Raw genomic sequence first — 14,191 nt, forward strand, 5'->3', positions numbered from 1 at the left:
TTTTTAAAAAAAAAGGTATCAAGCTCTTAAAAAATCACCCGTTATTTGTTTGCTACTACTACGTTTCAAAACTCTTACCCTTTTTAGATGGTATCTATTAAATACCAACTTCATTATGCCAGTCCATCATTGTAATATATGTATTTATTAATCCTTGTCCTATTAGTAAACAATCGCCGGTCTTACTCTCCTAACCCAGTGGCAATAATTATTCTGCCTTGTCGCTCCAAACAAACAAATCAGTATTGATTAACACCAACAGTGTCATCGTCATCAAGAATATCATCAAACACTTCATTCATGGCAGTAGAGACAATAAAATCAAATAGACATGCAAACCAGACATCTGCAGCGGGTGCATGATTTTCGTGTATACTCGATCATCTTACAAAACCCGTTTTGCATCGTTCTCTGTATACGAGCAGAAGTATTGTTCGTTATCGACTGAGCTCAAGACGAACATGTTGGCCACAACACCCGATTGCTTTTCATACATACTTGATTGGGTTCGGGTGCTTTGCAGCTCAATATACCCGGGTGTTCGAGTTTCAACCCGAGTGTGCACAAAATTTTCTTGATTGGCTTATGACGTTTTTGTTTCTACAAAAAATGTTGCCTTCTCATCGCGGTGTTCTTAGTTTTTGTGCGTAGAGGGTAAAGAGAAGGTTGAATTTTTCGGTAGTTTGTTTAAGTGTACATTTAACCATTTCTTATATTTTTGCTCATACAAAATGCGGCATCACGACGCCTACATCCATTTAGGTATAAATGTGTGTAGATCGGCAATGCCCAAGCCCTATACACTCGGTGCACATTTATTTTTTGTAAAAGTACTTATGTACCTACATAGTTTTAGGCTGTGTTCTAATATATACACACACAGCTTTCCACGCGAAACTATACGAAATAGATGCAAAAACATTTTTGTCTACTTCGCTTCTAATTTTTTCATTGCGTATGCACAAGCACAAAGCAACAACATTTTCGTATGCTTTGTGGGAACATATTGGCGCCAGTTACCTTCAGCGTAAATTTCTTTGTTGTCCTGCATTTTATCGCAATGTTCGGGTGTCCGTTTCATTGTTACACAAATTTTCGGGTTAGCTGCGGGTGTCCGAGTGTGGTGTTCGCTTGTTCTCAATTTATAGCGAGGGTGATCGAACACACACGTTCGTAACCAAAGCAGCTGTCGGGTATGCATCTCGATCGAACACATAGTAGCCGAGTGTGGCGTTCGCTTGTGCTTGATTTTTAGTGAGTGTGATCAAAAAGGCTCGATCATACTCAAAGCTGTTCTCTGATGCAAACAGGCAGACCAACCCTGCAGGAAATGTATCTAACTATAAGCTAACTTTAAGTTGATTAGGAAGGAGCTAAAAGTCACTTACTATCTGTATATTTTCTTTGACGAAAGCTAACTATATTTCTATAGGCTATGGCCGCGAAATAGTTAAGGGTGGTTTACCTCTGCATTTGATGAATATCAATAGGAAAAACAAAATATATTTTATTATTATTTTTTTATATTTTTTTTTACTTTATTTATTTTATTACAGTTCATATTTGTTTACATATTCTGCTGTAGGTGGTCCCATATTCGAGCTCCGTCAGAAATAACTTCCAAATGATAATACGAAATTTCGATCTTCTTTTTATTTGTCCTCAACTCGAAAAAGTATTTGCGAAGTGCAGGTTATTTAAATAGAAGGGCGTTTAAAGAAAACAATCTCCTTCATTACTCCTGCATTACTTGTCAACTAGTTTCAAGTTGGCTTTTTGTAGCTAACTACAAGTTATATATTTTATAGAAACGCCGCAAAAAAGCTAACTACAAGTGGGTTATTTTTTATCAATTGATAATTTTTTTCTGCAGGGAAACGACTGTCATTTTGACGGGCTGACAATTGGGTGGCAACACTTTAGCTTCAATACCCATTAATGACACTCAGCAAAGCCCAGCTGCGCAATCAACTTCCAAGGACGTCAAGTCAATATTTTTTTATCTATTTAGTTACATGCAAACAGCATAGTTGTAATAAATATGGCGTAAATGTGTGTGTGTGTGTGTGTGTGTGTAGTTGCAAGCGTTTGTAAAACAATAAAGGTACCGAATACAGAAAATGAATTAGCAAATGCAAACTTGCAAAGAAAAGATACAAATAAAAAATAAATAAATAAATGCAGTCTATCATTATTGCATTCAAAATTAGTAGAAATATTAAATAGCCAACGAGAAATTTGAAATGTCATTGGATACATTGATTTTTGATTTCGCGACCACAATCGGTACATAGAGCATATCTCTTTGTAAGCAGAAGGAAGGACCGGTTTCACACAAACCTTTAAGTTTTTAAAACTTCACCCTTACACAAATTAAGTTTCAGTATTTTATTCAAAATTTTCAAAACTCATTCGCCCGTAAATATTTTTGTTTTTACAGCTCTCTTCACACATAAATATGTAAGCAATAAACGCGTTTTAGCTTGTTTATCCGATAATAAAAAGGCATTTTATATACCAAATCCTTTGAAAGCAAATACAAAAATTAAAAGAGAAAAATATTAAAAACTCTTGAGCACAAAAAAAACTCATTTATAATTGAGTAATTGAGAGTTGTTTGGAGTGCTTCAATCAAGCGGAAGCAAGTGCAAAGTAAAAATATATACTGCGCTTTCTGCAAAATTGTTATATAACCGGCTGCAAAAATAGCGGCACAACAAAAGTTTCGAAAATTCTCAAGTTTCTACGGCAAGAGAAAATGTGACTCAAATGGCAGCATGCAGTACTCGAAGAGAAAGAGAGAGAAAAAGATGAGTCGAAAAAACAAAGAAAGCGCATAAAAGCAATGGTAACTAATCACAATGGGATGGTACGTGGCGTAGGTGGTGACATATATACTTATCGGAGTTACTCTGCAATACTTTGCATTCTCTTTTTAACTTTTTTCGATTACCTTTGTGAGTATTTTCGTTGGCGTTGCGGCTGTGGTAAAACCAACTAAGTGTCAGCTATGACTTACTCTAACCGAAGATATTTATGTGTGTTAAGCCACATATGAAAAATCTCGATGCACTTACACATACACACTTTCTTGATAAACAGAGTTTTTGACTCATATACCCACAAATAAGTACCTAAGCAATGAAATATGTGTGCCAAGTTTTTCTTCGCTTGCTTATTAAATTTCCGGTTTTAGCGGCATACACAGTGTCCTCTGACTAAGGGCCAAATTCACTGTGAAATTGGCCCTAAGTGTTGGGGGAATTCATCACTTACGAACAGCTGGCGTTGGAATGGGAATTTGGCAAATGAGGAGTGGGAATTTTGCGGGTGAAAAGATTAAAGAGAAAACAATTTTTGGTTGATTTAAATGAAGTAACAGGATAAGGATCTATAGCAGTAATCCCAGCAATTTGAATGGATACGATCATCATCATATGATTTTTAATCATATGAATTTTAATAGCGCCGTGCGACAAAAACCAAAAAAATTTCGAAACCTACGAAATATACTCACGAAGATATGGGCCAAATATAGTAAAACTGTGTTCTAAGTGTGGTATTTTGCTCCTTAATAGTTCCGGATCAAGTGACTAACATATCACATGACTTTTCATCACATGCTTATCACGTGATCAAAAAATCCTAATTTTCTTAAGTTCCAATTTTTTTTTTGATTTTCTAAACTTTCTGAAAGAAAAAATTCCCTAAAAGCTACTCTCGAGCCCCCCTACGTTTACCAAAAGAAAACTTCTACGAAATGCTTCATTTAATTCTGTTTAATAAAATTTTACTCAAAAATTTACTGATGGAGTAAAAGCAATGCTTTCAATTGAGTTTCTTGTGGTTCGCGCCGTCAAGTTTCCGAGTAAATATAATACTACTTGGCAAGCATAATTAATAATAATTATTTAATTAATTAATAACTATTTATAATTACTTGCAACGTGCAACATGCGCCACGTGCCTCAATGGCATACAATAAACAAAAAAAGCCAAACTGCCAAACTGCCAAACTGCCATGTTTTTTTCACGCTTTCGCTAGTGTGTCAAATAAGTTTCAGATGCCACTTTTTTGCTACAAACTTTTAAAAAAAGTTCAAGGTTAGTTTAATTTTAGCTATGAAAAGAAATTGTGACTTACTGACTGCCTGGATTCGATGGTTGGTTAGCGGAAGAACTTTAAAATTTTATTCACTAAAAAAAAATGAATGCTCAAGGTTATATTTACATCCTGGCCAAAGCCACACATAGAAAGTTCACTAATGAAATAGCAAAAAAACTGAAAAATAAAGGAGCTTACTTTTCAGTGGGCAGCTTTGTGGCTGGATGTTGGGAAACAAGAGCATCAAACACGTTTGTGTGTTTGTTTGTGTGTGTGTGTGTGTGTGTGTGTGTAACTAGACACTGGGACACAAATTCAATTTCAAGGTGAGCATGACGAACGAATATTCGTTGCTATGTTGGTTGACAAAGGCAACCAAAGTCTGCGGTTTCTAATGTTTCAGCAAGAGAAGGAGTGAGTGCACGAATGTGTCGGCGGACTACAGAAAAAAAATGTGTCGCAATAACAAAATTGTAACGCCATTCTTGTAACCTATTGAAGGCAGTTAAACCAGGGTACAGCACTTCCTGTGGTGCGAGGGTATAGCGCGCGCGACTTACCACTCAATCAAGAGCTCAGTCAACCGTACTGCAAACTGTTTTTCTTTTCTTTTTTTGTGTTGTTCGCCCGCTCCATGCGCATTATTTATTTGATCGCCACATTTATTCAGCCATTTCTGCTTTAAAGTGATGGATATGTTTTCTTTTTATGTGGTGGCGCATTAAATTGTAAATCGTTATAGCTTAATTTCGCAGATTCATTGCCACTCCTTACAATGTTGGCAGCAAAAGGAGTACACGCCTGCTTTTCTCACCGTGTTTTGTAATATATGTACATATGCAGCTATATGTGTAAACAAATGGTTTTGTTGTTGTTGTCAATAAATGTTGTTGTTGTTGCTGCTGTCAACGTATCAAAGAAACCGCACACCCATACACCCTTGCACTCACCCTCATACTCATAATATTATTTTGACTTTGCAAAGAAATCGAAGGCGGAAAATTGGAGTCGTCTTTCCCCACAAAGCTCCATACGAAGCGACATACTTAAATATAAAAATATCGGCTTCGTCTTTCATTTTTCATTCATTCATGTTTTTGTTTTGAGTAACGACGAAAAGGACTTCGCTGAAAGAGAAAGTTATTGTTGCGGCTAAATGAATGAAGAGCGAAAGTGTTTGAGTGAGATTTCGCTGCGCATGCGTAAATAATTGAGCAAGACAATATTGAGTGAAAAAATCGAATCACTCATAAATGTGAACAGTTTTTTTTAGGGATTGTGTTTTTATTAAAGAAATAGGAACGGTTTTACTGCAGGTCCTCTGATGTGTAGGTGTATAAGGTAACTACAATACTACTAGAGCAATACTCAGTTATCAGGTAACGGTAAACATATATAAACGTTAAAGTATAAACTATTTTTTTTTTAATATTATTTATCAAATTATAATAAATTTCGCTGCAGGGCATAGCTTAAGTTGTAGGCACAGAGGGCTGCATGAGTCGAAGTTGATTTCGAACATACGCCTAGATATATTTATAACCAATAGAAATGATTGATAACATCATCGTCTAGGCTTAGTTAAGGCAGGTCAATGGCAGAGAAAGTGTTAGACGTAATCGATCACTACCAGCGTGCCAAGAAAAATAAATCTTAACAATTTCAGTATAGGAAAAGTCCAAAATTGGAAACCCTGCTGAGGATCCTTCATGTTCTATCCTGCTTAAAGTGCTTCAGTTGAATTAATATCACTTCGAAAATAGTGAAATTTCTAGCATTGATATTTGCAACTAGATCGACGCAAAGCAACATACCGAGTGTTTTTCTGCCATGAAAATCAGCTTCTCATAAAAATACAATTGCCGTTCGGAGTCGGCGTATAAACTGTAGCTCCCTCCACTTTGTGTGACAACACCAAGGCGCACGTCACAAATCGGAGGAGAAGCTTGGCCAAACGCTAACATATGTGTAAGCGCCAATCTATTATTATTTTTATTATAAACCGATCCGTTAGGATTTCAGAGGGTCACTGGCTTTTCGACTTTTTAGGATTCATTAGACCTTTAAGATTTTTCGAGAACCCTGCTTATTGTTGTTCAATTATAGCGTTCTAATGTTCTCTTCCCGGGTTTTCAAAGCCCTGTAAAGAAGGTTTAGATGCTATCTTAGGTGGTCGTGTAGACTATCCGATCAGAGTGGTTTGCTTCATTCTTCCCTAAATTGTTTATGGTATGAAAATAATTGGATGAACCATTACTTCGCACCACCTCTCAGTATTTCGTCGAGGTGTGGATTTAGGGACGAGCCTTTGGTCGCAGCAGCTTAACAGAACTCATTATAAATCATTTGGATCATCCGTACGCTTTCGGGCAGGTCAGCCTACATTAATGCTGATAAGCTGGGAACGGATTTTATGGAAATTGTGTTTCTTTCTTCTAAAGAGATGGAGTATATTCGATTGAGAACGTCCACGGTACGGAACGGTAGGAGCTTTATTTTCGGGTAAAGTCTTAAACAGTCGGTTTTGGGTTTTGGGCTTTGACTGTTTCATTTTCATGAAACCTTATCGGAGATCCAAAAGTTTGTTTCGCACCGAGAACTACCGCCAACCTCTAGTAAACCATGTGCAGCCATAATTTCGTTGTGGCACCCACTGCATATATGTAGCTATTTATTTCCGTAGAGCTCAAAATACACATCCTAAAATGTGCTCACTCAATCAGTGCTTGCATTTGAAGCTCAAAGTATCACTCAAAACATGCAAACTCGTATGAGTCCTGCTTATTTAGCTGCCCGTCTGCCTGCTTGTCTGCCTGCTTGTCTACCGTGCTGACCAAAAATTCAGTTCGTCTTACTCAGCCCAGCTTGTTTGTCGTCGTCGGCGTAGTCGTTTTCCAACTTTGCTTTAAATTCGTTGCATATTTCCACATTTCAAACATTTCACTTTCAAACGGCAAAACAACAACATTAAGCAGCGATAAAGAACAGCAACAAACAAAAAAAAAAACAATAAATCAAATGAAGCAAAAGCAAAAACGAATGCATTAAAAATACTAAAATAAAAATGAAATGGCTACTAAAATAATTTAAAGCCGCAACAAAGCCTAAACTATAAAAGCTGTGTAAGCAAAATTTTATTAAAACGAAATTGTGGAAGTGTAGGTAGTAAGCGTTTGCGTGTGTCTGCAATTTTGAATGCGTAAAAATACTACGCGTTGCTGTTAGCTGCAAGCTGACTTCTGCTTTGTTGCTAGCGTTTTGTTGTTAGTACTTTCACGCGTCAGCAAAGGAGGCAGAGCAAGCGAAAGGACTTGATTGTGTACTTCTGCAAGCATGTATGTATGTATGTATGCATGTAGCAGTAGCCGGAGCAGCAGCGGCAGAAGGACGAATGAAAACAGCCAGTGAAAGTTGAAACGTGTGCGTCGCGTGTGGTGATATAACAACCGCCTAATGCTTTCAGTTCGCTTTTTTTTTATTCTTGGTTTATTGTGGCATTGTGAAAGTGAGACTTATTTTGAAACCGCTGTGCGATTCGATGAAAACAAGGACATTGAAGCCAATTTGGTGAAAGGACAACAAAAGAAGTGTGTTTTGTTAAAATTTGAATGCAATAAAGAACTATTTGAATTAGTTTTACGAATGGATGCATAAAAGTGGATATACATATCTATTCTGAAAGGGTATGTATGTAAGCACTTCTTATTTATTATTGTAAAATTATTTATAAAATGTTTATTTTTCTCTAATATTCCCCAAGTTGCTCTAAAATGCAAATGCAACTAATTTTCTGACTTTGCTTTCAACAGCTTTGGCATGCGGGTCACTTAAGCGCACGCAAAAGTTTCGAGGGTAATGCATGGCTACTAGAAAATAAATACACACATGTAAATAAATAAATATTTATAATTGCAAATTTGGCGCAATATAGTCTGGCTTGGATGACCATGGAAGTCTTCACGCGTACGTACACATACGCTTTTACAGAAGCACCCTACAAAGAGGTGCATGGAGGGAATGCCATTCAAGATTTGTTATACAAATCTTGTGTGTGGCAATTAAATTTTTATTTTTTTTTGGGTTGGAAAAAAATCAAAAATACTGGGCTACGAGGCTACTTCCGCCGATTGGAGTCAATGTAATCTAGTTTAAGAATTTTTGATGCTTTGAAGCATGATACAAAAAAGAAAGTAGTTTCATTTAATGACATTCGTTGTTGTTGTTAACCATTTGACTTTTAATAAAATTATGATATTTCATTAAATTCATGCTACCTGATCACGAGCAGTAATATTTTTAAGCAGAAGATTTCATCAGTCCACTCAAAGATGTCGAATATGATGAATCTAAAAATTAATGCATAATCTCCAAAATGGGGTTGACGAAAGTACACTTCAGAACGGATGAATCAAAATTATACTTATGCTAATTGCTTATAGGAGGGGCGTTATGTGCAACCCGAATTCAAGTTTTCTGCATACATTTGTTGAAGTTAATGCTGATACGCTAACCACAAAGCCTAATTTTTTGCAAAATCTGATAAGAAATTTAAAAGTAAATTTTTACGAATTTCATCACGAATCACGAATTTCATTTGAACAAATATTTCCAAAAACTATAAAGCAAAACAAAAATAATTTTTCCCAATTTGTTTTTATTTTGCATGTTAAATTATGAGAACAATTTATTCACATGGAATTGGCGATTATAAAAAGATTTATTCGGAAAGAGCTTTCTTTAGAAATTGATTTTTAAATCGCAAGATCGCATTCAAAATAAAAAATGAAAAAATAACAACATAATGCTCTCGTGATTTTTATTTTAAAATAAAAAGGACAATTTCAATGAAGTCTCCTTTAACATTACACATTTTATATATTTTTAATAAAAAAATGTGCGAACCACGTAAGTAAAAAAATTACCAAGTACTGATAATGATTTTTGATTTGAAATATTGTTAAATTGGTATAAATGTGGGAAAGAATATACTCCGATTTATTGTTTTAATATTAACAAAGTGGCAAGGCCGTCGAGAATACTCACAATTTATGAAATTTTATTATCCGTAAAAAGTTGTTTATTGAAACTACCTTCTTTTTTGTATCATGCTTTGAAGTATATTTAAAGCAAATACTATGGAGAAAAGGCACGAGAGAAAAATAATGCGAAAAATGTTTAAAAATTGAGAGACACTTTAATTACCGGTTACAAAATTTATGTTACCAGCGCCGAATAGACCTGTAAATAGGGTGTTCGATTGTTTGTCTTTTTTCAAAACCGGTTTTCGAGTTATACTTGCGCCACACCAGCTCTACATCGTCTGTTTTAGAATTTCGAAAAAATTTCGTTAAGCGCTCCATCCGCATTCTGCAGTCTTTGTAGCATTTTTCTTGGAAGAGAAAAACTATTATGTGTTAAGGGACATCCGGTTCGACCGGCGAAGCGCTTCTGTATTGAATAATAAAGAATATACTGGCCTTTTTCCATTGGGCCTCATGCATAAAAAGTGAGCTTAAGCTCTGACTAGATTTTCAGTACAAATTTTTGAGTTTAAGCTCACTCCATCAGTCCGAAATTTTAGTCTGAGCTTACACACACTTTTTATGCATGAGGCCACATATCTTGGTATGAATTTGAAGTATACCTGCATTTTAGTCTTTAGTGCACCCTATGAGGCGGATGCTGAGCATATAGCTGTAACACAAGCTACATTCACTGTCCGATTTTTGGATATAGTTTGCGGGGTTTCTTCTTTGTACAAAAAAAAAACTTAGCACTCGTTTTCGGTTAGCTCTTTTTTCGAAAAATTAATGCGTACTTTCATTATTCACACCTTTACACACGGTTTACCTAAACAACTAATGATATAATGCAGTCATGCCATGGCCAAAATTCAATTAAATACATGGCATATCACCACTTCCTTTCCTACTAAATATTTGTTTTGCACTTTTGCACGCTTCTCTTGCTACGAACTTTGTACACAAGGCCAACCAGCTCGTATCATATTTGCTTGACAAAAAAGTTCTAATGCGCACCGCAAATGTCTCGGTTAATTTGTCTGGCCTACGTTTTCGGTGATGTTACGGGTTAGCAACCCTCCAGTGAAAAGCCAAATCAGTCAGTAAAAATACCAGTTCATTAACTAAAATGTGCTAAAGCAATGGTCTATCATTTCGATAATTTCGAAGAACTTAAGCGTTCAGCGACATCTGTCTATGAATTGCCAAAACCAAACATAAAATGCAATTAGTTGCTTTTCTTACAAATGTTCTGGTTCTTGGGGGTGGTTAAGGTTTTTAAAATTAATTCAATGTAAGTCAATATAATTATTTCATTTTAAATATAAATATTAAATTTTAAAATCTAATTTCATTGCAGAAAAAACATGCATATGGAAAGAAATACTTGTGCCATAAAAAAAGAAATTAATAAAAATATTTGTTTATTAAATTTAAAAACACAAATAAAACCCTTAATAAAAAAGTTTATTTAAAAAAAACTGCTCCCTGCGCCAGGGATTCAACCGCGGACCTCAGTTATACCACGCCAGCGATCTGTTCTGTCCGCCATAGCGACTGTTGGCGCGCCGCGAGCAAAATGGCATACCTATGCTTTTCACGGGGGATGAATTGGCAAACGATCTCATCAACTGGTATGATGCTACTGGTATTTGTACTAGTAGATGCTGATGCACAACCTGACAATTGACATCTCGTAGGACATCCCAATGTTAAAAATACCTTTCGCTAACATTGAAAAATGGATGGAACGTGAACTAGTTGGGCTGAAAAGCGAACTGGTAGTATTTTAGTTCACAACTAGTAGCTTTCCCTGTAGGGAACGCACACCACACACACTCATTAACACAGCGGCCAGTACTTTGAGCGCAAGTGCGAGTATTAGAAGTACATTAAGTTAATTAATGGCAATGAAAGTGTAGAAAGTGAATGTAAAATTGGTAACTTTGCTGTGTGGTTGGTCAAGTTTTGTGGTGGCATACCAAACTTAAGTTCACTGATTTCCTTAAGTTACGTCAAAACTGTAGACTAAAGAAATAAGCGGTTATTCCAAGAAAAGTGTAAGGTAGATTGCGGTTTGCTGTTACGATTTCCGTTCATGCAAAGGCATTTTTCTACAACAATTTGCTATACATGGTTTTATTATAGTTTTTTTTTCTATTCTTCTCGTGGCCCAATTTTGTAATTTTGTCGCCATAATCACTCATTTTGAGATGGTAAAATGTGTATTTTTCTAGACCGTTTAATTGGTTCTTCAAGCCCATAATTATAACTATTAGTCACAGACTTGGTGACTTAGAAAATTTCCGCAAATTTTTTGCGGTGCTGTAATTTCCTGTGTGCAAGAAAATACCGCAAATTAGTGGGAACCGATTATTTTAATTGTGCACAGAAAGTATTTCTGTTAGAAGGGATGAGAAAAAATCATTAATATTTATTTGCAACACAAAATGAGTACTCGTACATAAACACACCTGTACCCCTGAGTATAGAGTATTTTTGCAAGGAAATTAAAAATTTTTTTTTGCCAAACCCAGGTTTTTCGGTGACACCCAAACAACACTTCCTCAGCCAAAGTTTTATTATTTTTGGTGAGCTTTAATTTACTGACATTAGGGTGGCACGCTAGGGGAAAAGAACTGAGGTGGGTAAGTACAAAACGTGGTACTTGATACCAATGAACTTTGGTACAAAAAAATTCCTCCCGGACACAAGAACATTGGTATCTCACACTTTAAGATCCGTTTGTAAATGCCAAAGATTTGACGAAAAACATAAAAAGGCGACCATCCTCTACGTTCGAAAAAAATGTCGGAATTGCATTAGAATTAAAATACTTCCTTAGCAAAACTTTAATGATTTCAAGCTAGCTTTAATTTACTGTCATTAGGGTGGTACGCAAAGTGGATAAAAACTGAGATCTGATATGTAAGTAAGAAAGCAGAATCAAAAGGCATCAAAAAATCTCCCCGTCGCAAAAGCATTGATATATCATACTTTAAGACTCGACTGTAAATACCCAAGATATGATGAAAAATTTAAAAAGGCGAACCCCACGTTCGGCCAAGAAAAATGAGTGTTTTTGGAAATTTTCTTGCAAAAATACTTTAGCCTCAGGGGTGTGCGGCGGACTTTCTTTTCCTGCACGAGTAACGAAAATATTCATTTTTTTATTTAATTTCATTTTATTTTATATACTTAAAATATTATTACTAAAATTGCTTTCCCCAATCGCAGTTTAACAGAAGAAAACAATTTAATTTTCGCTTGATTGCCTAACATCTTTGCATATACTTGCGCATCGATCAGTGCATTCATGCGTACAATATTTCCAATCAAATTTACAAGCTTAAGCACTTAAACTTCTTCCATGCCTCTGAGTGCATATTTTGTATTAAATTTTTTCTGCATAATCTAATTGTATAAAATTCTTCGTATTAACATTATTTGCATAGAATTAATACAAGTTAGCACACAGCTTGTAAGCAAATTTTAACAAATAAGCTTAACATACATGCTTGCATAGGAATGTATGTATGTATGTACTTATATTAGGGTGCATCACTCTCGATAAAAAAAACGTCGGTACTGTTTTTCCAACGGAGTTATAGAAATTTTTATATTTTAAGGCTTCTCCCAAAATATTTCGGAAAAACATTTACTGCCAGTTTCACCAGTAATTTAAGTGAACTATGATTTTTCCCTGCTGTCAGTTTTCATATTAAATTCAAATAAAAAAATAACTTTTTACTTAAATAGATTTCCTGAAACTAGCTAAAGGATTTATGTGAACTGGTATGATTTGAAAATACCTTCAAAAATCGTTTTTTTTATAAAATTAATTAAAAATTTTTTTTTCCAAAAAATTACCTTTGATGATGGAAGAGCTTAAAAGGTCTACACCATCTTTTTTATTTTGTCAACGGAATCCAACTAATGAGATTTTTGGAGGTAGGTACTTTCAAATCAATTCAGCTCACGTAGGTTAGCTTAGGTTAAGCGGGCGGCTCTGAAAAGAGTTCACTCGGAGGCCATAAAGGTCCGTTGGGATGCCCAGCGGGCCTCTCCATGCCTATCCCTATATGCCTTTGAGTCATTTGGAGAATGCTATCAGTCCTTCCAGTGCAGCTTTCCCCAGGTATCCAGGCTCTCGAAGAAATAGTCCCCACGAAACTTGAGGCGTTTTCTTCGGAGTGATGGACACTAACAGAGGAAGTGCTGGACGTATTCTAAATATATTTCTGATATATTTTGGCGATAGTCTTTAAATATAATACATTTTTGTAATTCCGGTAGAAAATCCACAACCTTTTTGTTGTGAGGCACCCTAATGCACATAAATAATTCAATAGCATCCAGCACATGTTACAGCACATACGTAAGCACCTGAGCATTGAGGCGTATTTACACGCATATTACGTATTCGACTAGGCGTGCACGCAAATCAGTAGATAGCAGTACATACTTTAAAATGAATTGAAAAGGTGTCTCGTGGTAAGTGAAGCGCGAATGTAATTGCTAGGTTGGTTCAGTTCAGAGTACATGTAAGCATTATAAATGTATTTATTTATAGAAAGTTACTAGGAACGCAGTAGAGTCAGCGAAAACAGGAAGTCTCACTAAAGACGCCGTGTTGATTAGAAACAAAATTAATATGAAATACATACAAGCACAAGTTGGATACTTGGATTCAGTGGAATACAGCGTCTGTAGGTGTTTAACGTGGGTAGCTGCCGATGGCGGCCTAACCTCAAGGTATTCAAAAACACAGCAGATGAAATTGATGCATTGATCAGTACCCCGAATTGGCAGTACGGATTGGCACACTAACCACCTTGGTAGGGTTTGATGCCTATCTAAATCTCTGCCATACTTTGGATCCGCACCCGGTTGTAATGCAACTCTTCATGGAACCAACAATGTGAATTCTATCCGCATTTGCGTGTTATACCACCAGCAGCACGATACTCACCTCTTCGCCCTACCCAATAACAGCCCAGAGTAAGCTCTGGGGCTCCTGTCCCAGTGGTACCAGAATTACGTCTCCAGTCAGACCTCGTAGCCG

At 36.0% G+C, this 14,191-nt stretch overlaps 1 protein-coding gene across 1 annotated transcript in view; it reads left to right on the forward strand.

Annotated features, from left to right (window-relative positions):
* The first annotated feature begins 7,164 nt into the window (after nt 1–7,164).
* Nucleotides 7,165–14,191, forward strand: part of LOC118739033 (dual specificity protein phosphatase 22-like) — an 89,198-nt gene continuing 82,171 nt past the window's right edge. The window contains exon 1 of the mRNA XM_036470124.1: nt 7,165–7,788. The gene's annotated coding sequence lies outside the window, so the exon portion shown is untranslated. The remainder of the gene's footprint in view (nt 7,789–14,191) is intronic.

This window comes from Rhagoletis pomonella, unplaced genomic scaffold (genome assembly GCF_013731165.1).
Source record: "Rhagoletis pomonella isolate Grant_MI unplaced genomic scaffold, Rhpom_1.0 Rhpom_scaffold_00005, whole genome shotgun sequence".
Classification (NCBI taxonomy): Eukaryota; Metazoa; Arthropoda; class Insecta; order Diptera; family Tephritidae; genus Rhagoletis; species Rhagoletis pomonella.